Genomic DNA, 25,840 nt, shown 5'->3' with positions numbered 1-25,840 from the left:
AACCAAATACAAGGACACGTACCTTAACAACATCCAAATGTAAAACGATGCATTAATTATAAAAGGAGCCACAATCAGACAGATAGTCCATTTCTCAACATGAAAAAAAAAAGCTAAAGAAAGCAATACCAATGTACTCAAAGACAATAATTTCTAGCATCAAATTCTATACATAATGTATATATGTCCTTAAAATATAAAGGTGATATAAAAACCTTTTCAGATGAAGAAAACCTAAGAGAATTTTTCACCAGTTTATGCAATCTAAAGACAATTCTTCAGGCAAAAGGAAAATAAATTAAGATGAATATTTGGAGATGCAAGAAGAAATAAAGGACAGACTAAAAACTATTTGGACAATATAAATGAATATTTATAGTATAAATAATAATGCCTTATAAACCTTTATGATACCAAGAGATTTGATTCTTTGGAAATATATAACAATTCTAAATTCACACATAGCTAATAATGTGGCTTTAAGTTATATGAGTCCCAAATTAAGAGAACTACAAAAAGAAGTAAACATATTTATAATCACAGAGGGAGATTTTAATATACTTCTTTTTATAACTCATAAAATAATCACACAAATGCTCTATGTATATATATATTTAAATAACATGATTAAAAAAGTTGACATAATATGATATATATAGGATATTGCATCCTAAAACTGAAGCATTTCTTCTTTTCCAAGTGTACATAAAAAGTTTACAAAAATTAACCATATGCTGAACCATAAAGTAAACCTCAATATATTTCAAAGATTGTAATAATATGCTCTGATCACAGTGAAATTAAAAAATAAATAGGATCACTAGAAAATCCCTATAATTTGGAAATTTTAAACACCTCTATATTACTAGCGGGTTAAAAGAGAAAATAGAATGGAAATTAAAAAAATTTTTGAATTATTTCATATCAAAACACACCAGATGCAGCTTAAACCTTAAACTTATTTATAAGAAAAGAAGGGAAGGGACACCTGGGTGGCTCAGTCGGTTGAGCGTCAGACTTCAGCTCAGGTCATGATCTCACAGCTTGTGAGTTTGAGCCCCGCGTGGAGCTGTGTGCTGACAGCTTGGAGCCTGGAGCCTGCCTCCGATTCTGTGTCTCCCTCTCTCTCTGCCCCTCCCCTGCTCATGCTTTGTCTCTCTCAAGAATAAATAAACATTTAAAATTTTTTTAAAAAAAGAAAAGAAGGGAAAAGTAAAAATCAATAATCCAAGCATAATTAATAATGAAATGTTGAACGTTTTCCCTGCAAAATCAGAACCAACATTAAGAATGACCATTATTGGGGCGCCTGGGTGGCTCAGTCGTTAGGCGTCCGACTTCAGCTCAGGTCACGATCTCGCAGTCGGTGAGTTTGAGCCCCGCGTCGGGCTCTGGACTGATGTCTCAGAGCCTGGAGCCTGCTTCGGATTCTGTGTCTCCCTCTCTCTCTCTGCCCCTCCCCCGTTCATGCTCTGTCTCTTCCTGTCTCAAAAATAAATAAAACGTTAAAAAAATTTTTTAAAAAAGAATGACCATTATTGGGGAACCTGGGTGGCTCAGTGGGTTGAACGTCCAACTTCAGCTCAGGTCATGATCTCACGGTTCCTGGGTTGGAGCCCGAGTCAGGCTCGCTGCTGTCTATCCAGAGCCTGCTTCAGATCTTCTGTCTCCCTCACTCTACTCCTCCTCCAGCCTCTCTGTCTCTCAAAAATAACTGAACATAAAAAAATTAAAAACAAACAAACAAAAAGAATGACCATTATCATCCTTCTTTTCAACATTGTGTGGAAGTTTTAGTTTGAAGAAGCAAGAAAAGACTTATTAAGATAAGGATTCGAAACAAAGAAATAATATTCTTCTGATTCTGAAACAACTTGATTTTTATGTAGAAATTTTTAATATACGTAGATAAATTATTAGAATATGTGACATTAGGAAGGTCTTCATTAACAAATAATTAGAAAATAGCATTTGAAAAATCATACAATTTATACGACCATCAAAATACAGTAAATTCCTGGGTAAATCTAGCAAAAACTTTAAAAGAGCTCTACACAGACAACTATAAAACTTCACTGAGAGAAAGCAAAAGAGACCTAAATAGATGGAGAAATGTGTTATGTGTATAAATTGGAAAACTGCATTAAAGAGAGGTGAATTTTCAAACTGATCTATAAATTCTGTGAAATTCTCATCAAAATAATAGCAGGTTTTATTTGTGTATGCCTCATGCATGTGCATGTGTAAATTGACAACCTAGTTCTAAAATTTACATGGATGTTCAATGGCTAAGAATGGTTAAGACATATTTGCAAAAGAAAAGACAGGTGGAAGGCCATACTCCACTAGATATCAAGACTTACTAACAGGATTTTAAGGCACTACCATAAAGGGAAAAAGTTGATAAATTTGACTATGTAAAATCATGATCTTCTGGTCATCGAAAAACACCAAAAAGAAAGTGAAAATGATAGCCTCGGTGGGAGAAAATATTTGAACACATATAACTAAACAGAGGCTACTGTATGAAATATATAAAGGATCTCCTTCAGGTCAACAATAAGCAAATTGGGATCACTCAACAGGAAAAAAGGGGCAAATTTGATTAGATACTTCAACAAAGAGAGGGATATCCAAATGGCCATCGAACATATGAAAAGTGGCCAGCTTTATTAATTATCAAGGAAATGTGAATTGAAGTCATAGTGGGATACCACCACAAACACCAAATAGCTAAAATTAAACACACCATACTAACTGCTATAAGGATACAGAGCAATAGCTCTCGTGTTGATGGCGACAACGTAAAACATAAATATGAATAGTACAACTGCTTTGAACAATGGAATAGCATTTATTAATTTGAGCAATTCCACTCATGGGCATATAACCAACGTGCATATGCACGTAAAAACATATACAAAGTACTTATAGCAACATTATTCACAATTGCCAAAACTGGATATCAAATACATTGTCATTTATCCACACTATACAGCAAAGAAAATGAATGAATGAATGAATGAATGAATAAGTGAATGCTTAAGGTTATACTCTAAGATTCCATTTCTATAAAGTTCACAAAAGGCGACACTAACTTGTGGTGTCAGAGGTCAGGATAGCACTTACTTTTGGTGCTGAAGAAAAAGACAAGATTGAGAGGGCAGAGGGAGGGATTCTGTGTGGCTGGTAATATTCTAATGTTCTGTGTCTAAACCTTGGTGATGGCCACAGAAGTGTGTGCTTTGCGACAATTCACTTAGGATTGGTGCATGTTTCTGTATGTGTATTTCAATAAAAATGTTATCAAAGCAACTTTCTTTGAATCACCTTCCTCTCTTGATATACTATGTTATCTCCCTCCTTAACTTCATCATTAAATATCTGGAAAGAATAATCTACACTTGATATCTCTCCCTCTCCCCCTCCCCTTCCCCCTCTTACCTTAACCCTTTCTCCCTTTCCTTTTCCCTTTCCCCCCTTCCCTCTCTCTCCCTTTCCCTCTCCCTCTTTGAATCCCACTCATTCTCAGCTAATTACAATCTGGTTTCTGCCCTACCACTCTGAAAGTGCTTTCACCAAAGTCACCGATGACCTCCTAATTGTCCATTGTCTGTCATTAGTCTCCTTCCGCTTGGCCTCCCCGTGCCTTGTGACACTGCTCACCAGTCTTCATTTGTAATCCTCTCTTCTCTTGACCTCTTCTTCATTCTTCTCTTTCTCTGTAGACCATTTCAGTTGTGTCTCCCCTTTCCTTACCTGGCCCTCAAATACTAGTTTTCTAGTTTTTTGGCTCTCAAATTGTCTTCTACGCATACTTGTTCAGGCTGCTGCTCAAAAGTAAAAGTTACAAACTGATTATAGACCCACGTTCTGTAGTTCAAAGCATTTTTTAGCAAAATGAGAGTTATTTGCCATTGTATAAAAACCAGCAGATTTTACATAAAAATCCAGGCTTCTAGCATCAAAAAATTTTAAATTTTGTTACCTCTGGATGCACTTTGTTGAGGGGATAACAATTTTCCAGAAGTGTAGAGTAGGAGTTTTTTAGCCTAACGCAGGACCCACACATCATTTTACTTTTTACAGCCTCCTTGTTCCCCCTAGGGCGCTTGAATTTCTGTTTAAATTTCATTACTGTTTACATGTCTTTTTAAAGCAGAGCTTCTCAAATGGTGCAAAAGAATCACCTGGCAATATGAGGGGTACTGGGTCAGATCCAGGAAAGGATATGTTTTTAAAAATCCCAGGTGACTCTAATGCAAGTTGTTCATGGAGGACACTATTTTAGGGTATTTCTTTACCTGCTATGTCTGGAACTCCTTCAAATACATTTTTGGTCTTAGGTGCCTCACTGTTTACTAGATAAGACAGATGTACAAAGAAGTAATCATAATACATATGTCCGATCATCTCTCCCAGGCAAGCGGAGGCCTGAAGTTCCCATCCTTATGAGGGTCTACAGTCTGAGTCAAGTGTGAAATATTGACCTTTTGTTTGTTGGGTCAACCCATTGTCTTACTAAGCAGGAAAGCTGTTCAATGGTTTATCAACAGAATTAAGCAGAAGGAGAGGTACAAAGCCCAAAGGACAAAGATGGGGAAATTAGTGGGCAGTGAGAAGTTTTGGAAGAGGATCATGAAGAGAGGGCTTGTAGCAGCTCTTGGAAGCACATGAAGAGAGCTGCCCTGGAAATGAAGCTTCTGGTAGTAGCACAGGGGGGAATATATAAAAGTGCTATGTTGGTGTGGATCATAATATGACAAATGTTATACCAGACTAATATGCCATGTCCAGAAAATGCGGTTCAATCAACTCCAGCGACTGAACAAAAGCCTTGGCTCATTTGGCGAACTACTTATTAGGTCAATATAATTTATGATATGTGTTGTCCAGCAGCTATATAGGTATAGTGTTGTTCACCTGTAGCTAGAGAACTGCTTTCATCCAACATTAGGAGTTTGCTGGATCATTAAAACAGAAAGAAAAGCAAATGAAAGGATTGAGAACAATGGTGAGTGATTTTGGAGGTCGACCATGGGTTCATTGCTTAATAGCGAAGCAGGAAGAAGCTGATTGACTAGGAATGAAAGCGCCAAGTAACTGGTGGCCTTGGTGACATTAAGAAACAGGTGAGTAGGGATGAAGGGAAGTTATGGTAAAAGAGGAAACTTTTGGAGATTAAGATCTCTGAAACTAAGTTGTTTGGGCGTAATGATGATATTTCAGGAGGTTACCACAAAGGAGTAGTTGAAGGTCTTTAGAATTGAGATTAAGGAATCATAAAGCAAGGGACGCTACATGTGTGACATAAACACATCTCCATCTATAAATATCAGAAACAAGAGATTGTTTCTCCTTTTCTTTTAAATGGAGTCTGTCTGCCATTGATTGCATTAATGCCCCTACACCCTGACTCACGGTCATCCTCAATTTGATGAAAATTCTTCCCGTTTTCTATCCTTCTTTTTGATCAAACTTTTATCCCTTGAAAAGATCACATTGTGCAGAGTAGTTCAGTCTAAATAAATAAATGATAGATATAATAACAACATATCATACCGTGGCATTCCATAGTTTTCAAAATACTTTTTACATAAATCATACCACATATTAAAACAACTCATGAGATAGAAATGGGAAGAGATTATCATCTACTTTTAGTAGATAAAGAGCATGAGGAGACTAGCCTAAGGTAACAAGTTAATAAGTGCCAGAAGTGGCACTAACACGCATGTACCTCTATTTTATTCTTAATATTTTAGACTCTTTATAAATTGATAAAGTTACTGGGGATGCATTTAATGTTGCTTCAGGTTTTTTTTGTTGTTGCTTTATAATTATAATTTTAACTTAGCATGCATTTTCCCATTAATGCTCCCTGGAAAATTTAGTTAGTCGAAGTCATCAAATAGATAATTAAATTTGTTTTGTCATTAGCAAAAAAACCCAGGAAGATTAAGACTTCCTTTTGCTTAGTGTTGCACAGCTTGTTTGCAGTATATAAATAGTTAACTAATAGGATTTATGGGAATCTTGGTGCTTTTCACCTTTTTGGATTTTTGGCAATAATAACATCATACATACTTGGTGCATGTGTGTGTGTATGATTGAATTCTCATCCATACATACACAGGATTCTATTTCTTTATATAAAACACAAATATCAAGAACCAATGCTAAATTTTTCTATCTGTCTTTGATGTCTCAATCCTCATTTTTTCTCTAGAGTTTAATGTAAGAGGGCTTTTCATTAGCTGCTTCTAGAAGAAAGATTTTATGTGTGGGTTCAAGTCTCAAGAATGAATCCCAAAGGGAGAAAAGTCAAAAGGCTTGAGATCTCTGTCCTTGCCTTTTTCTAAGCACACCTTCATGTAATTTCCCAGCTTTATTTTCTATGGGATATATTCCAGAGGAACAAGATATGGGGGAAGGAGGCAAAATCTCTATTATGAAGATGGGTTTCAGTCTGTGTTGAGTATTTCTTAGCCTTATATCTGTAAGGGATGTAAAAGCTTTCTAGCCCTTGTGCTCAGTTTTCACATCTATAAGATGGATCACATAATATGTGTTGAAAGCATTTTGTTAGATATAAAGCGATTTGCAAATAAAGTGATACAAACAAAAGCACATAGACTACATACAGAGTGCGATCATCCTTAACCCACATGTCCTTACTGTGATACCCTTAGCAAATTACTTAATGTCTCTGAATCTTAATTGCTCATCTGCAAGATGCAGAGAACACATTATGTCAGACATTGTCTTAATAAACTGGAGACCGAAATATCAGACCATGTGTAGAATCTATTTTTCCATTTATAAATGATAAATTTTAACCTAGAGAGCAAGGAACAAGATGTCTTACACAGTGCCTTGGGCTTTCTTACAGACTAAAACACATTTTCACTCATATCAAATTGTGCTGGAATGCTATGGCCACTAGGTATTTTTTAAATGTGCAATTATATGCAAATCAATGTACAATATCTGCCTGAATATGCACAAAGTATATAATGACCTTCTTATCAGATTTCTCTCCTTAAGACATTGATGGTTTTTGTCTCTAGTTACAAGTAATTTTTTTAAAGGAAACATATTTCTTCTTGGTAAACATATAAATACTATTAGAATTTGGACACAAGGACATTCAGAAGCCATAACACATTTTAACTTTGAACTAACATTTGACCTGAAGGAAAGATATGACACGAAGTATAATCAGATATGACTAATACATAACTCAGTTATCAAGACTGGTTTGCATGGTTCTAAAAGAGACAGGAAAATCACCTTTCCTCCAGCTTACAAATAATTTTCATGGGCAGGGGTGGAGACTGCCAGTTTCTAATTCCATCATAGCTGTGTCAGTTACTCCTTAATGTGTGAGGTCGCCCTTCTTCCCACCCATTCTCCATGCTGCTTGTCAGAATGATCTTTATCAAATGTATCCCCTTTTTAAAATCCTTCAATGGCTTTCCACTGCCCTCAGGATAAAATTCATATTTCATATCAGGGCTCCTGTCTTCCTTTCTACTTTCATCTTCTCTTGGGATTCTATTAATGTCCCTCCACTCATAATAGCATACCAGCAACTTACCCACAGCTTTGTTCCTTTACACATGCTTCTCTCTCTACCGACCCTTCCTCACCCTTCAAACTACTGGAAGTCCTTCCCTGACCTTTTTCTGTTTGAGTAAGTTTCATTCCTCTACATTCCCATTATGTCATGTGCTTATCTTGATCATGCAATTTATCTCCTCATATCACATTTATTTGTTATTTTATCTAATAGGAAATAAACATCTTATGTGCAGAAGTTTATCCCTTTTATAGATCCTTGATGTCAAACTTAGTGTAGGAAACACTGGGTGCTGGGTAAACATTTGCTGAATGAAGGAATAAAGGCAATAGACATTAACCAAACACATACATTAAGATAGATTCTTTGGGGGGATTGATACTGACCAGGTTGAGTTTGTCAGATCCCTAGTTAGTTATTTGGAGGTTTAGAAAGTGAATACAATATTCCCTTTGTAGAGAGAATTTAGAAAAAATGTCAGGGGGAGAATCACTGGGGATTCTCATTCTACCCCTCTATCTAAGGTTAGAGAGATGCCTTGAGAGTTAGTCAAGGTCATACACTCATAGGGAAAAGAGATAACTCTGGAGTGAAGTCCCTGCCAGTCTTCCCTTTCAGCAAAACATAGATTTAGTTTCCTATCTCTTCCTTCTCCCCAGGGCATTGGCTAGGCCACCCCTGAGATTAAACCAAATACCAGGCGGCCTTGATGAAGCCCGTGAGAAGATAAGCACAGCTTTTCAGGGACAGATGATTCATTTTCTCAAACTTTACCCATTTGTACGCCGAGGATAATAGTATAGCCTGTCTCATAGAGATGATGGGAGGATTAAGGAGCTCAGAGAGATGATAAACATAAAAGAGCACTGAACAGCTGCTTTAGGATTCAGTCTGAGAAGCAGAGGGATATGCTCTGCAAATGCTCCTCTCTCCAGACCACGTTCTGAATGTGCAGACTCTGAAGGGCAGATGGAAGAAGTGGGGTACAGGCTCTGGGACTTTATTTTCAGGCCAAACCTACCATATCATTTTGTATTCCAGCCAATGACTTCCTGAGCCCCAGCTGCCCTAGACCTCAACAGTCGCAGGAGCCAGATAAGCAGCCCCGGAAGCTCCTCTGGAGACACTTCCGTTGCACTGAAGAGGCCATGATAACCCCATAGCAAAGGACATGAAGCTGCTCACTTTTGATGATCTGAGTTAGGATTATCCACTGTGTGAACTGTTAGGGGCACATTTTAGAAATCAGAGAGCTTTGTACAGAATAGATGTTGGAAACAAATCACTGAATCAATTCAAATTGGGGTGCCTGGGTGGCTCAGTCGGTTAAGCATCCGACTTCGGCTCAGGTCGTGATCTGATGGTCCATGAGTTCAAGCCCCTCATAGAGCTCTGTGCTGACGGCTTAGAGCCTGGAGCCTGCTTCGGACTCTGTGTCTCCTTCTCTCTGCCCTTCCTTTGCTCGCTTTCTGTCTCCCTCTCTCTCTCAAAAATAAATAAACATTAAAATTTTTTCAAATAAAACTGAACTGAGGTCTTGTATCTTCTTCAAATATCCAGACATGTTGGGTGCTCTTTTCTCACACTGTATATAGATATGTATTTGGGGGTGTTTGTTAATGTCCATACTGTTATACTGTGTTACTCAATGGTGGCAAACAATGGACATTTATCTAAAGAACAGCAAGGGCATCAAAGAAAAATCTATTGGTTGTAGAAAATGTTTTGGGGGAGGTGAAGTTTAATAGCCCACTAAGTAGTTAGATAAGCTTCCATAGGTATAGTATATGTGAAGTATTCTTATCTAGGTATAAAGACTAATGGATAGAATGAGAATTCTGGTGAGATTTCAGGAAATTACAAAAATAATTTAGAAAATGAAAAAAAATCTCTTAATTTATTGATAAAGATTTGTGTTTGTTTGTTTTTACATCGGAACATATTAATTCAGTCACCTATCTTTTTCCTGAAAGTAAGAAAATACAGTAACTATCTAGGCACAACAAGGGGCTCTTGTGATGGACACTTTTGCTTAGGAAGCTTTTTCTTTTTCTGTGAATCAAAAAGCAATTTTGCTCAATGCTTCTGACCACATAGTAAGACTTTAGGCTTTTCTCTTTGAGACAGAAGTCTTATAAAACTCATATTCTCATTACTGGGAGAACAAATTAAGTAAAATTTGCGATATGTTAAGCCCTCTACTTGAGGCAATGTGTTTGTACTTTGAGTAAGGATTTTCTCAATAAATCCTTGCTTACATAACCGGTAGTCTTGAGGTTAGCAAGATAGCCTTCTTCATGCATGGAGTTAACTGATATTAATTACAATGTAAATCACATAAATATACAGAAATTATATCATTAAATATTTTCACTAAAAAAATGGAAAAACTGATAGTTAATTTGATCCCACTGATTTTCCCATTGCAGTCTGAATTATTTCATTCAGGATTCTGTAGCCCTTGCTCAGAAAATATTTCATTGTATCTTTGTTTCACTGACTATTTGGGTTCAAAATATTTTTACAGCATTCATATTTACATAATTTTCTAAAACAAATTTTGCATTTCTCTTCTCTTTTTCTAATATTTAAACACAAAGTCTCTTTACTTTTCAATTTGTTTCCATAATAATTATTTTACCATTCCTAGAGCTAACTTGATCTTTCAGTTTCATAGAACTTGTGTTGAACTTCAGAGTTATTTGGACCTAGCAAGTGGCCCATTGCAACTCTTTTGGTGTCTTGATTTAAAAACAAGGTGACTTGTGCTCTGTATTTTCTATGAGCAAATGTATACTTACTTTTTATTACAGTAATTCTACTTTTGATTTATAATACTTTCTTTTTTTAGTAATTCTACTCAGTATTTCTCTGCAATTCCATGTTGGGCTAAAGGCTAAATGGATACAATTTTGCAGCAACTACTCAAATGTGTTTCTAATCAGTATGCTACAGCACCTTTCCATTAAACAGATATTTCCAATTTTATATTCTTTACTTGAAAGCTCATTATTTTGCATTTACCTATAGTGAACTATATTTGTCGTGTATTACCACAGACACTTAAATGTTCTCAATCTTGATTTATCCCTCACAATATTATTCTTCCTTGCTTTTTTAGTCATTTAAAAATAATCTGGAAACAAGCAGGGTAAAAGTGTGGTGAATCCTATCTAGTTTCTCTCTCTCTTTCTCTTTATACATGTATATATAAAAATATATATTATAATTTATATATTATATATTTATATATCTATATATACACACACATACACATGTACCCATATATATGTGTACACACACACACACACACACACACACACACACACATATTGCAAAAGCAGATGATTCTGAAGATATTTAATAGAAGGAAAGGATATAATGATAGGACTGACTTGATATCTTGGCCCTGTGGACCTAATGTAAGCACCAATGTTTTATATAATCATGATAATAATGCAGTAAAACAAAACTCATGACAATAACTAGTAGTAGTTGTCCATAGTGATCCTTCCAATAAACATGTGATTATTAATTTACTGCCTCAAAAACCACAGGGGAACTATGTTTATCCATTTCAATAAATGGGTTCAAAGACTTTGATATGACTTTAAAAAGTGTGTGGAGAGAGGTTGCATATAGTAAATTACTGAATCAAATAATTGATTTAATCAAAAGAATGACTGAGATTCTGAAAAATACTACTGAAGCAAAAGTATTTAGTGGGTTTTGAGTTACAAGGAATATTTTATTTTGTATTAATTTGTAAATGTGTTAATAAAATCTATGTAAGAGGTACTATCGTGGTGGGATTTATTGTAATCAGATGCTATTTTAGCCAAGGAATCTGGAATGCCTAAATGTCTCCAGGTCAATATTCCTGGAGAAACAAGAAACAAGAAACAAGAAACACAACAGAATAAGAATCAAGGTAACTTTCCATGGTTTTGTGTGCATACAAAAATTTAACAGAGTTTCCATGAAAATTGGCTTGGAGGGTGTTTCTTGAGCCTGATTTATAGGGGTATTCTTAGAAAAGATATTTTATCTCCATAGTCTGAGTCTTGGAGCTAATCTCTGGAAGCACAGAAGGAGTAAGGGGGAAGAAAAGAAAGAGGAAAAAATACTTTTTGTCTAAAACCCCATCCCACTTACCATATACGGGTAGGAAAAGAGGAATTTTTAAGAGAGGTTAAAAAGAGGGTATCAGGTATATCTTTGTGTGTTTTAAGACATGATGAGACGGTGTGGACCAATGAATGCTCTGGAATTCAGAATAATTAAGTAAAAACTCCTTTTTATCCTTCAAAAGAAGACTGAGAGTCAAAACTTCCCGGTGTGAGTTTGTGATAGAACCTTCCTTATTTGATGGATGTATAGAAAATGGCCACTTACACTCCAGTCTGGGAAAGAAGGGTAAGACAGTCAAAAGAAGTTAGTGCTCGAGTTGTCTTGAAAGAGGAGTAGGACCTAACCCGATGATCCAAATGAGCAGGGATATTTAGGAGCAAAGGGACAGATGTAGAAAATTACCCATTCTTTTTTACTCTGGAATTAGAAGCAGTTTGATTTGGCTTGACCAGATAGTGGAGCAATCATATATCAACTGTGTCCTGGGTGGCCTGGAGTTCCTCCTTTCAGACTGATTTTAGAACCCTCATGACGAGAGAATATACCCCTCTCAGAATTATTTGGATATTCCCCCCAAAACCTCCCTATGCCGCTTTTTTTTTTTTTTTGAGGCATTTTCAACCTGGGTTTAATTTGGGAAAGTTAATGAAACTCTTTGTGTCTCAGTGAAAATATACACAAATAGGGGAAATGTGATACCTACTTCACAGGTTTGTTGGCACAATATGAGATCATAGCTGTGAAAAGTGCCTGTGCTTTGTAACCTGGAAAGTGTAATCCAAAAGCTGTTATTAAGCTGAGATTCCTGTCAGGTCTTATATTTTATACCATATAGCAAAAACAAAATGTAAATATCCTCAAAATGTGATACCCCCAAAACCCAGATCATTTAATCTCACTGTGTGCAACTATCTTTTCATACAGTTCAACTCAATAAAAGTGATTATATTTAAGAAAGCCTTAAAGCACAGATGATGAATACATAGCATATGGGACCTAATTCCTCACTTGTGTTCCCAAGACAGACATCACTAATTGGTAACAGCACTTTTTCCTCTGTGCCTGGATGGAGCCTTAAAATTCTTCTCAACCTTCCAAGCGGCTAAAACCAATACTTAAGAGTTGACCCTTGAAATCTATTATTATTCTGATTGGATGCGAGCTAGAAGAGGGCAGACGGTATTTTTCTTCCTTCAAGGCATCACTGCAAGCAACTATTTTAATTCAGAGAAGAAAAGCTCAGTCTTTACACATTTTTAGGAATGAGAATATGAGATGTATGAATTGTGAAGTGGGTTTTCTTAGCAATACGACAAGAGGAATACTTTGAAAAATTGGGTTACTTTTTAGTATCTCGGATATCGATTGAATAATTTCATGTGTAACATGGCTTCATACCAACTGTGTTAGCTTTAGAATAATGATTATGAAATGACTAAGCTGACACCAAATAATAAATACAAGTTCAAGTAAAAATATCCCTAAGTATATCAGAACGAGTTTGTGAATGGAGTCTAGGAGGCAGGCATATGCATTAAAATGCTATAACCATGTATACACCTAGTTATCAAGTCATTGTCAGATACTATTTTCATGCATCATTTTGATGCTGCTTAATGTAGGATACGCTGAAAAGCTATTATTTGGTCTTTTCGAAAGTCCTCAGTAAATAACCTTCTGCCCAATTACACTTTTCCTAAGATTAAAAAACTAAGCCCTCAAAGGTTTATAATGGTGTTCCTCTGAATGTGTTGCAAAATTAAAAACAAAATCTTTCCTTTAAGCTGGTTGGAATTTGAAAACCGACATTCCTTCAATGGGTAAGTGGTACCACGGCAAAGAGACACAGTGTGAGGGGCAACTTCTTAGCTTTATGCAGAGGTGCTGCGATGGGGGGGATGAGGTGAGGATGGGAATAAAATGGACATGCCGTTCTGACTGGGGGCCACCTTCCTGTAAGACCAACACAAATATGCCAGTGAGCAATCTGTGGTATTAATAGTTTTGAGCGATGGGGAACAACAGCCGTAAGCCACTCCCTCACTCTCTCAGTCCCACTGAGACCTGGCCTCATGGGATTTTCTTTTTCTTCATAATAGAGGTCCATCCCACTCTGCTCTACCTTCCAAGGAATGGTTGCTTGTGCTGCGCCAGGTGGCAGAATTATGGCTCTAGGATGTAAAGAAAGGGGACGATTTTAAGATCAACAGGAAAACAAAATTCTACTTACTGCCATCTTGTGTGTGAATGCAGTTTGCCAGGAAGCTATGTTTGTATGGCTGTGTGGGTGACAAGGACTGTTTTGTCTGTGGTTTCAACCAATACGTGACATAATACTGGATTCAGATACATTCCATAATGAGGGGCGCAGATCAGATATCCCTTCATCTATGGCTTAATAAATGCATACATTTGCTCCAATGACCTAGTTCTTTCGGTTTTGTTTATTTAATACATGCAATTCAGACAGTGAGAGACCCAGCCCAGCAAGATGCCAGTTTTCCCTTGGCTAGACGGAAGGAAACAGACAGAGAACTGATAACTCGGCACACTCAGATGTCCTGGGGGGAGATGTCAGATCACATCAGATCTAAAAGGCAACCTGATAGAAATAGAAGAGAAAAGTACTCTTATCCCAACCTCTGCCCAGGATTCATCAGCTCTTTCAATCTCATAGCAAGTATACCGATGCATCTCACAAATAGCCGTTTATTGTTTTAAGCTGTGTAAATAAATGAATAATAGGCATCTATGGGCTCTGAAAGAAAATTTACAGGTAAACGGCTTTTGGGGATTTAATTTTGACCCTAGATAGTCATCTCCCTATGATAACAGAAAGGGAAATAAGAGAACATTGTAGTAAACGTGTGAGCAGCAGAGTTGAACGGGTAGAGTTGATACAGTCCCCTTTCTTCCACTTACTAGTTACATAGTATCAAATTTTCCCTCTAGCCAAAAAGAATAATAACAAAACCTATCTTACTGGCACTGCTGGGAAACAATTGAGGTAAGTGCTTGCAATGTATTAGGTTTCCATATAGGGACATTTTCTGAAAATACCTTATGGATAGTGTAAAGTATGGTGACTAGCATTCATTTATCTTTCCATCATTCAATCAAACACGCACACTGAGTATATACTATGATCTATTTACTGTGTGGTGCACAGGGATATAAAAAGGGGGAAAACATTTCTAACATCAGCAGACATCTGAACTCAGCCGTCTTCTCTTATCAAGACATTTAGAACACCAGCAGCTTGACTTCAATGAATAAAGAATAATATATATAAACACTGACACGAGACATTGACACCATGAAGATTAGGTAACTAGAGCTCTCAATACACAACCAGTAACGTGTCTAGCGTTCAAGGAGAAAGTAAGTTTTCTAGGTGTCAGCTTCTTGTGGCTGTTGCTCCAAAGGAGGTCACTGCCCAGAGTAATGAGAACAGTTGGGAATCTCTCCCATTCTCTATTGCCTGAAGGTCAACAGCCATCTGGTCTAACTCATGCTGGCTTTCCAATTGAGAGTGAAAACAGATTTTCTATCATGTCCAAGAACAAAGGGCATGGTTGAATCGTGGAAAATGTAGATGACACAGTTGCCTTCATCCATACAGAATGTGCATCTCAATTTTCTGTAAATGCATTCTTGGGCAAAGTGTCCTTTGATTAAGAGACCGAATGTAGGGGGCATGACAAAGAGGGGAAGGATGAGCCATGCAACCAGAATCCCCTTGGAATGATAAAACAATTACAAAACCAAGAAGGTTCTCTTTGGGCAATCCAAGGGCTGTCTTTCAAAAGCAGAGAATAAATCCAACAGTCAGTGAAGTGCCTACGCATTGCAAATCATGAAACAGAAGTTATATATGTCACCACTGTGTGTTACGAACCGTTTCTTTTGCATTTTCATAAAAAAAAAAAAATCTGACATCCTGAATAGGGCACTGACCAACAGATTAAAATCACTTACTATGAATGTCCTTTCATTTTCTTCGCAGGCCACATGCTGATCTAGCGGTCATCCATCTTTTTTCTTTTGTCAGACCCTGGTTAACAAATATTACCTGGTGATAAAACTGTCCAATTTTCTTATAGCAAAAATTACAAACATCAGGAGAAAATGCTGAGCTGCAGTAAGATATCTTATCTGTGTTAAATATTTCAGACTTATTACAGAGCTTCATACAGTTAGTGAAATGTTTAAAATAAATATCCAAGTGCCAAGTACCTTGTTCTTTCAAATTTATTTGAAGGATATTAAATATGTTACAATTAATTTCATATGCTGTATTAAGACATTCCATTTATATGCTCAAAACTACAGGGGTCTCCATAACCGCCCTAAGTAATTCCATTTTGCAGTACAAGGGACATTGTTAATGTTCAAAGATTAGAAAGTGCACCCTCTTTGATCTTTGCTCCTTGCTGAAAGACAGCATTCAGAGACCAGGAATGTATTTTTCTTCAAATAGTTGATTTCTCCTAGAGGAAGGTATGATTGAATAGAATACTCCAGACTTAATAAGGCAACAAAAGACCTGGCAATTTCTCTGTAGCTCTTCTCATTCTAGTATCGCAAAGCTGTTTGCCTTGGGATTTAGAAGCTGAGCGAGAACGAGTCGCCGACCCTAGAATCGAACAACCACATTAGTCATTTTGGTTATGCCAGTGTTGAAACGGAGCATGTGCCAGAGGCAGGCACACTTTGCAGAGTAGGCATTTTGTACACTTTATTTTAATTGATGGCTCAGTATGTGCGTGTACAGATGCTTCAAAATGAAAGAAATTATTGGATTCTTGCGAGGAATGAAACTCGAGGTTTAGAGAGGAAAATGGCTTTCTCTGCTACCTCCAACATGCTTCTTAGAGTCGCTCATTGTTTGTAACCCTTTTCTGTAACCCTTGATTCATGTGGTCACTTGCGCAGCAAATATCTATTAACAGTGCTATCGCCAGGTGTAGTAGGTGGGTGCTAGAGTCTTGCTGATGCTCACAACCTCATTTCATAGGGATTACAGTTCATTGCTGAGACTCTGCTAATAGATATTTAGAGCCCCGGGCAAAAGTCTCAACACGTCCAGTCTATGATTCTCTTTAAAATAAGACTTTGCTAATTTCAAAACACACTCCCAATTATGCTATGAAAAAGAAAGAGCAGATAGCTGAGCTGTAGCCAGGCTCTTCTCCTACAAGCTATGTCAAGTACAGCCGGATCATCACAATAGCTTCACTCCCCTCTGCTTTCCAATCCATCCTCCCCATGCGAGCCAGAGCGATCAGAGCTCGGGAAATATTTGGCAGCTTCCCATTGTACTTAGGACAAGCGCAGATATCTTTACTATGCCCCTCCAAGACGGGCATAATCTGGTCTCTGTGCACCACTGCAGCCTCATAGCAGCTTCAATGTCCTCCAGCTACCCTCACTTTTTCTCAGTTAATCCAGTGTGGCAGGGCTGTTCCAAATGCTGTTCCCTCTACATTGAATTCTCCATTAGAATCAAACCTTCCAAGCTTGTGTATGAGGCCTTCTGAAGTCCATAAAACAGCATTTTTATAATCTATCTTGTATTCATTCCCAAGTGGCTCAGAATCTAAGCATGATGTCAACAACTATAGACGCTCTCTGCCGAATTTCTTCATTCTAGATTTCAGTCCATGGCTTGATGCTCTGAGAGGCATGATAGGATTGCCAAAGACTGATCAATAATGTGAGCTGGTTGTTATTGGAATTTTACTCAATAGAGAAAGGCTGCAAAAGCTTTAATAACATATCAATCCAAAACTTTGGGTTTCAGAACGTAAATCTCCTTTTTTCAGAATGTTTTCTTTGAGGCTATCTGTCATTTTAATTTAACAAATATTTATTGAAAAACTTCCTTAAATAAGGAAGCTCAGAAACTTTTTGGTAATGACCAGACTCTTTTTTTGGATGTTTTATTTTAGCGGTATTTAGTTTAATTTGTGATTTCTCTCCATCAGTGACATCTATTAATAAATGGGAAGGACAGATAATGAATAATACTTGGTCAACAAGTATTTATTGTATACTAACCTGTGTTGGGGCCATTGTCCTGAATTCTAAGAATATAATACTGAGCTAGATGTGGCACCTTGTGGAGTAAAAATCTAGCACAAGAGACATGCACTGAGTATTAATCACACAAATTTGTGATCACACACTGTGGAAAATGCTATAAAGAAAAACACAAATTGTATGAAAAGATATAAGAAGTACTGGGGGTAAGGTTGAAAGGAACATGGAAGGCTTGCTCAGTCCCCTCTTGCCTAACACTCAGAGGAGGTGATGTTTGTACTAAAGAAGAAATAGGGCTGAGCTCGGTGAAGTGGGGTGGGGAGGTAAAGATTTATCCAGAATGAGAGAAACAGCATGGAAAAGTAATGTTTAGCATCACATAGGCTCCAAAAAGTAGTTTTTGCTACATTTTTATTTACTTTTACTAAAATCACTCTCAGTCTCCCTCTTTTTTAATTACTCCCTCATCACCTCCAAATAGTTTCCTTTAACCTATAGCTTTAAGCCAGAGTCATGAGGATAACAGCTCCTATGGGTGGATTAGTGGTCACTTCCACCTAATAAAATTTGAGATGCTGTAGGAAGACCCTCAAAAGTTTTTTTCCTAATGTTTCCCTAATGTGTGGGTTTAACACGTTTACTCTTCTGTTTCAAGCAATATTACCTGAAGAAATGTGAAGTCCTCAAAGAGTAGTAAATATATTAGGCCACAGTGAATCATACGTTACCAGCTAGCTCAAGAAACCACTTATAAACTCAATGATATTAAGCCAGAGGAAGTCATCCTCGTGAGAGATATGTAATAAATTTTTAAGAGGGGCCCTCTGTAAGCAGGTACTTGTTTTTATGTAACTATATTTTGCTCATTTACTCATTCAAAAAAAGTATTTATTGATCACTTGCAATGTGCCAGGCATTATTCTTTCTAATTAGGATATATCAATGAAGAAAACAGTTGTATCAGTTTTCCAATTGCCACAATAACACATTTACAACCACAAAATCAGAGCACCATGAGTTGCAGGGCTCACCTCATCTCAGATAGGCTTGGCTAGTCATGCCTGGGACACTCATGTGTCTGCAGGCAGTTGTGGGTTCATTTGGTGGCTCTGTTGATCTTGGTTGGGTTTTCTCACACAGCGAGGGGGGCAATTGGCTGTGGCCAATCTGAGATGGCCTTAGCTGGTACAACTGGGAAATTAAGTTTTGTTCTATAGGTCTCATTCATTCTTTAACAGGCCAATCTAGGCGTGTTCTCAGAGCCATGGCAGATCAAGGGTGAACAAACCCAGTCATACACGTACTCTCAAACCTTTGTTTGTGTCATATTTCCTAACATGCTGTTGGCCAAAGCAAATCTCAAGGCCAAGCCCAGAGGCAGAGTGGGAGAGCACTACAAAGTCATGTGCAAAGTAAATGGATATATAGTATGTTATGAGCTGAATTGTGTCCCCCACACATATATTGAAGCCCTAACCTCCACTTCCTCAGATGCCACTATATTTGGAGACAGAGCCTTTAGAGAAGTAATGAATTTAAAATAAGACTGTTAGGGGTTCCTGGGTGGCTTAGTTGGTTAAGCATCTGACTTCGACTCAGGTCAGGATTTCATGGTTCATGGGTTCAAGCCCCGCGTAGGGCTCTGTGCAGACAGCTTAGAGCCAAGGGCTTGCTTCAGATTCTCTCTCCCTCTCTCTTGGCCCCTCTCCCACTCATACTCTGTCTCTCTCTGTCTCTCAAAAATTCACGAATGGAAAATAATTTTTTTTAAATGGACTGTTATGGTGGGCCTTAATCCAATCTAACTGGAATCCTCATAAGAAAGGGAAATTTGGACACACAAAGAGACACCGGGGATTCGTGCTTGCAAAGGGAAGACCATGTGAGAACACAGTAATAAGGCCGTCATCTGCAAGCCAAGGAGAAAGGCCTTGAAAGAAACCAAACTTGCCAATACCTTGAGTTTGGACTTCTAGCCTCTAGAACTATAAAAAAATTAATTTCTGTTGCTGAAGCCACCCATTGCATGGCATTTTGTTATGGCAGCCCTAGAAAATTAACACAGGGAAGGATAAAAAATAGAGACCATTTTGGGGGACTCTATGACAACAGGTAACAATCCATGCTCATCCGGACCCTAAGTTTCAGAGTGGAGAAATTTAGATGATATACATGACAAAAACAGTAAGTTCTATAATATAGGAGAAGATGTAAATGCTGTGGAAAACCTTCAAAGTTAAGCAGAGTTAGGAGATCAGTAGTGCTGGAGGTAGAGGGTTTCCCTATTAATTGGACGGTCAGGGTAAGCAGTGAGAAGGTAACAAATGAATGAACGCTTGAGAGATGAGGGAGTTCATCATGAGGATAGCTGGGGAAGGCATTCCAGGCAGAGATGAGAAAAGCCCAAAGGCTCTGAGACAGAACATGCCAGGAACACTGGAGGAGACCCAGCAAAAAGCCAGGTGGCTGAGAATAGTAAGAAATGAGTCAGAGGCATGACAGTCCAGCATACGTGGAGGCTCGTAGACCATGTAAAGACCTGGAACATTGCAAGGTTGTGAAGGACTTCCTCTATGCCTGGCGTTTTCCTCATTTCTCAATATCTATTTCTGCCGTTTGTCCTATAGATCCTCGGTTCCTGAAAACCAGCTACTGACCTGGTCCAAGATCTCAACCTGACCTGGTCCCAACCATAAGGTTGAAATATTTGAATGATACTCCCATACTCCTCAAATTCTACTCTTGATTCTGAAGTTTTTTGTTTGTTGGTTTTTTTTTTTTCTAACATCATCTTCCCCCCACAACTATCTAACCTTTAGTTTTTTTAAGTTGGGAAAATTAATGTGTCTCTTCATTAGGTCCATTATAAAAATGCTTATTTAGATCCATTATAAAAATGCTTATTAATGCTTAGGTCATACTGAAAAAGAGGTTCAAGACATGGGGTCATTGTTTATAAAGTGCTTAGAACGGAGTTCCTGGGATATAGTAATTGCTCAGTAAACATTACCTATTATATCTTTAATTGTCTTGCTTTTTATAGGCCTAGTAAGTTGGCCTTAGCATCCAAGCCTTCTGGCTTTTTGTCTTCTGTTTATTCTTTTTTTTTTTTTTTCAACGTTTATTTATTTTTGGGACAGAGAGAGACAGAGCATGAACGGGGGAGGGGCAGAGAGAGAGGGAGACACAGAATCGGAAACAGGCTCCAGGCTCTGAGCCATCAGCCCAGAGCCCGACGCGGGGCTCGAACTCACGGACCGCGAGATCGTGACCTGGCTGAAGTTGGACGCTTAACCGACTGCGCCACCCAGATGCCCCTGTCTTCTGTTTATTCTATTTGAGTGAGCTTCTGCTGACTGATGTGTCTGTGTGCAAATTTGGTACATATGTTCAAACTGAGTTTTTCTCAGATATGTGTTTAGAGATATATGAATAATTTTTTATATAATCTTGTGCACACTACTATTCAAATATGGATTCTGAGATCATTCCAAGTTAAATCATGTCTCCTGAGTCACAGATTATAATTCAGAAATATTTCTTATTGATTTTTAATTATAACTTATGATGTTTTCAAGGATATCTGTAAGTCATAAGGTAAGACTACTAAGGAAGAGTTTATTTCTCTGGCCATTCACTCTACTTTGTATCAAGTTTCAACTTCACATCATAATTTTTTACTCATGGTTTCTAATGAAAATGTTCACTACAAACCTTTTCCTGTTATAAATAAATAATTGTTAGTTCAGTAGGTAAATAAATTTTATTTGAATCATTTTTCTATACTGTCATTGAGAGCTAAGATTTTATACATTTTGTTAATATTCAGAAGGTATAGCTGAAGTCATCTGAATAAGGATAATTTAGAAATTAAAGGAGAGGTGGGTTTTCATTGTGTTACATCATTCATCAGGTATTTACTGAGTGCTATGTTTCAGATACAAGAGATGTGGCAGGGAAATAGACATATTAGGTTTCTGTTCTCAAAGAACTTACATTTTAGTAGGAGAAACTGATAATAAATGAGTAGCGAAGTAAGTAGATCAGTAAGTTAGACTTTAGGTGGCAAGTACAATGAAGAAAATACTACACAGCAATGAGATCAAGAGTGACCTTCAGAAATGTTAAGTCAGGTGATTGGAAGCCACCTTCAAGGAAGAACATTTGAGCTGAAACCTGAATAAGAAAGAACTTGTCATGCACACATCTAAAGGAAGAAAGCTCTGGGCAGCAAAAAGGGTCAATGCAAAGGAGCTGGAGGTGGGGAAAGTTTTAGGAGTGAACAGTGGAAGGGAGAGCAGAGTTTGAGGGTGGGCGGTAGTTAGGCGGAGATGAAGGTAAAGAGGTGGGCAGGAGCCAGGTCATATGGGACTGAATGGGCCTCAAAAGAATTTGCACAATATTTTGTTTCTTTACGAGAAAAAGCCATTGAAGGGTTTTGAACAAAGAAAAAATGTATACTGATCTAGAGGGCAACACATAGACCTGTTAGGAAGCTAGTGAAGTAGCCTAATTAAGGAATGATGGTTGGACTCAGACGGTGGCAGTAGACCTAAAAGAAGGTGGCTACTTTGGAACATGTTTATAAGGAAGTGCTAATAGGCCTTCCTACTGAATGGGGGGTGGGTAGTGAAGGACATAAGGACAACTCCTATGTTTTTGACTTTGTGTGCAAATGGATGATGGTGCTATTTACTGAAATAGAGAAGGCAGGGAATCCCTATTTACTGGTATAGGGAGCAGACTTGGGAAAAAAGGTAAATCAAGCATCCTGGTTTGGACCTGAAATTATAGATACCTTTGAGATATTGATGGGAGTTGGATTTATCACCTAGTGGCTCAGAGGAGAGGCCAGGGCTGGACACACATGTTTGTGTCATCAAGGGGCCATGGATAAAAGCACAGAAATATCTTGCCTGACAGTACAGTCACTTCGCTTCCTGTGCAATTTGGAAGAACTCCAACTTGAAGACTCTAAAAGTCCAGGACACTGGAAAATTCTAAGGTCTCTCAAGAACTGAATCAAATATCTTTTTATTGTCCTCACTTCCTTTGCCTTCCAAACTCACACAGCAATCCTTAACAGAAATAGTCTTTTCTCTTGGAGTGGTTCATCACTGATTTCTAGTAGTGTTCTACATCCTTCTTTACCCATCTAAAAGCTTGTTGTCGTATTGTATAAAAATAACTGTATAAAATCTGTGGAACATTCTCGGGCTCCAAACCCTCGCTACTACCATATTTGTATGACCAGGTTCCATACTTGAAGTCTTATGCTCTCTCAAGTCATTTTACTCTCTGCTGGTTGTCGCATAATCCGTTCTTGTGTAGGTTGGTGAAGAAATGGTGAGCAGCATAAAACAACATTTGTTTATCTTCTCTCTACATAACAAGTACGAAGAAGCTAGGATGGTCAGAATTGTGTAAACCTAGCTCAACTGATGTCCACAATTATCTGAACTCTGCCTTGGCAAGTAAGGGTCAGGATGCAAGGCCAAGTTCCTAGGGCCAAGTCTGGGTGTGAGGTGAGTGGAGTGATACAATGTGGAATCCATTTCAGCCTCGGATTTCCGACGTTCAGAAACTGAACCAGAGAGCAAGGAGAAAGGTAGTGAAATAACTATTTTGATACAGACTTTGGTATCATGGATATTTCCTGGTTCTAAAAGGAAAATGTAAACTAATAATTACCAAGTAATTATTACCTGTCCCTCACTTATCTCTCATGTACACAAAATGCCCATAGCATCAAAATATCAATAGCCTCTCAAAATATCATCTGACAGATCTAGGAAATAACTTCTAGAGTGAGGTTGGTATTAAAACCTGATAGTTCAAAGAAAGCTTCCATACAAGGTGGGGAATTAGATGGGCCAAGACGAGGCATTTGGTATTAGGCTGGAAACTGGAACCCCAGAACAGAAACGAGGGTTCAGAATTAGGACATACAGGGCTGCCATAGGGACCCAGAAGGGGTCTGTGAACCTGTGAGGCAGGGTCATGAGATCTCTTGTATGGCCCCGGTGGCCTTGGTGCATGGCTGTGTAGTGCTTGGTGAGTGCTGAGCTCAGACAGGATCCAGAATTATTCTCTGGCTTTCTTACCTCAGCCTGCTTTTTCTTCTACCCTTGTCTCTTCAGCCCAGTTGCACGGTTGCCCAGCTGGAGCAGAGTTCCCACCGCAGAGTGAAGAGGCCACAAAAAAACCAGCATCCTAACGTATTGGAGACATGAGACTTTCCTGAAAATAGCATCTTCAAGGATACACGACTTATCCAGAGTCATCAAATCCATTAGCCCCTTCTCATTTCTGCACATACACATAAAGAAATGATACAGATATTTAAAACATAAGCAAAAACAACAACAACAACAACAACAACAACAACAAAAACACTTTTTAAAGGACTTGGGGTTGTAGGTGATGTTATCAGTTCATTCTTACTGAACATCATGACTTTTCAGCAGACTAAAGGGATGATATTTAGTGATAGGATTTGGCTTTATGGACTAAGGGTTATGACACTGAGGCCTGGGGTCTTGATAAGGGGCTGGCAATGTGATGATCAGGAAAAATGCATCTGGCAAGAGATTTTCTTACAACAGTGGAAAGCTTCTGAATAAAGAGAAAAAACGTTCAGATATAACTATTAAAATAGCTTCTATGGGGGCTGGGGCGCCTGGGTGGCTCAGTCAGTTAAGCATCTGACTCTTGGTTTCAGCTCAAGTCATGATTTCACAGTTTGTAAGTTTGAGCCTCACACTGGGTTTTACACTGACAGTGCAGAGCCTGCCTGGGATTTTCTCTCTCCCTCCCTCCCCCCCCCACCCCGCCCCGTGCCTCCCTCCTTCCCCCCACACGCTCTCTCTCTTTCTCAAAATAAACAAATGAACTTAAAAAGATATCTATAGAGGAAGATAACTGTATCATAGAGAAATACTACTAAGAAAAAATGCCCAGTAAAGCTAAGGAATAAACAGAAGCAAAGAATATTGGAAGAAACACAAAGTGTACTGGTCACATCAAATTCATTGCCTTTCTTTCCTTTTTTTTTTTTTTTTTTTTTGATACATACATAAAACAGTAAATGAGAAACAGAGTACTCCTTAATCTCCAGAGGCATCCATGAACTCTTTCATAGTTTGCATCACTAAGTGAAGTTTAGAAATGTGGTCTGATAGCACAGCTAGGTGGATTCACAGTTGATTAAACATCAGAGAACATATATTCTTGTTACTCGAAGAGAAGTCTCTAGCAGAGACTTTCTTTCTTCATGTGGGCCTGTGTAAAATTTTACTGAGGACTTAGATTGAGTCATGAATCACATCCTGTCCAACTTTGTGACTGACTCAAAATCCCAGTTTAACAGCAAATACTAAAATAATAGAGCCAGGATTGAAAATGATATGAACAGGCTTAAAAGGAAGGCTTAACGGGTGAAATAAATTGTAACTGCGATAAACATAATGTTCTGCAGTTAGCCTTGGAAAGTCAGCTGCCCAGTGCAAAATGGGAAGGCCAGACTTCAAGCGCTATAAAGATCTGAGTATAAAGATAACTGTAAGTCCGACGCGAGCTGGCAGCATGACCTGGCTGTGAAAGTGTGGCCGCATCTGATTTTCTATGGCACCAATAAAAGCAAACTGCTAATAAATGAAAACAGTCGACTGCACTCTCGACTATGTAAATAACAACCATATCTAGAATACTGTATCCAGTTTGGGTGCCAAATTGGCTCAAGTAGGTCAACCAAGATAATAGGGTTCCCAAAGCCATATCATGGGAGGAGTAAATGAGGCAAAGGGGAATGTTTAGCTCATGAAGAGGGGAGGGTAACTGTGTTAAACATGTTTGAGGACTGCTAAGTGGTAAGAAAAAAAAAAAAAAACCCTTCTTCTTCTATTTGGTTTCAGAGTACGATACCAGTAGAAATTTTTTAAAGGTAGATATAAGATTATATAAAAGGCACCTTTCTAATATTTTCGGCTGCCTCACGATGCTCTAGCTGCACTCACATAGTAGTGAGTGTCCCTTCCCTGGAATGTGAAAGCCCAAGCTGAATTATCTGCTGCTAAGCTGAATTCA

General features: G+C 38.1%; 1 long non-coding RNA gene across 1 annotated transcript in view; it reads right to left on the bottom strand.

The window, feature by feature from the left end:
* LOC147572087 (uncharacterized) overlaps positions 1–25,840 on the bottom strand; it is a 45,598-nt gene that overhangs the window by 8,920 nt on the left and 10,838 nt on the right. Inside the window, exon 3 of the long non-coding RNA XR_015246799.1 lies at positions 23,860–24,064. This is a non-coding gene — a long non-coding RNA (uncharacterized LOC147572087). The remainder of the gene's footprint in view (positions 1–23,859; positions 24,065–25,840) is intronic.

The sequence above is a fragment of the Puma concolor genome, chromosome F2 (assembly GCF_028749965.1).
Source record: "Puma concolor isolate L17-30 chromosome F2, mPumCon1.1.hap2, whole genome shotgun sequence".
In the NCBI taxonomy this organism is placed as follows: domain Eukaryota; kingdom Metazoa; phylum Chordata; class Mammalia; order Carnivora; family Felidae; genus Puma; species Puma concolor.
Note: the sequence above shows the minus strand (reverse complement) of the source record. Positions and strands in the feature narration are given on the sequence as shown.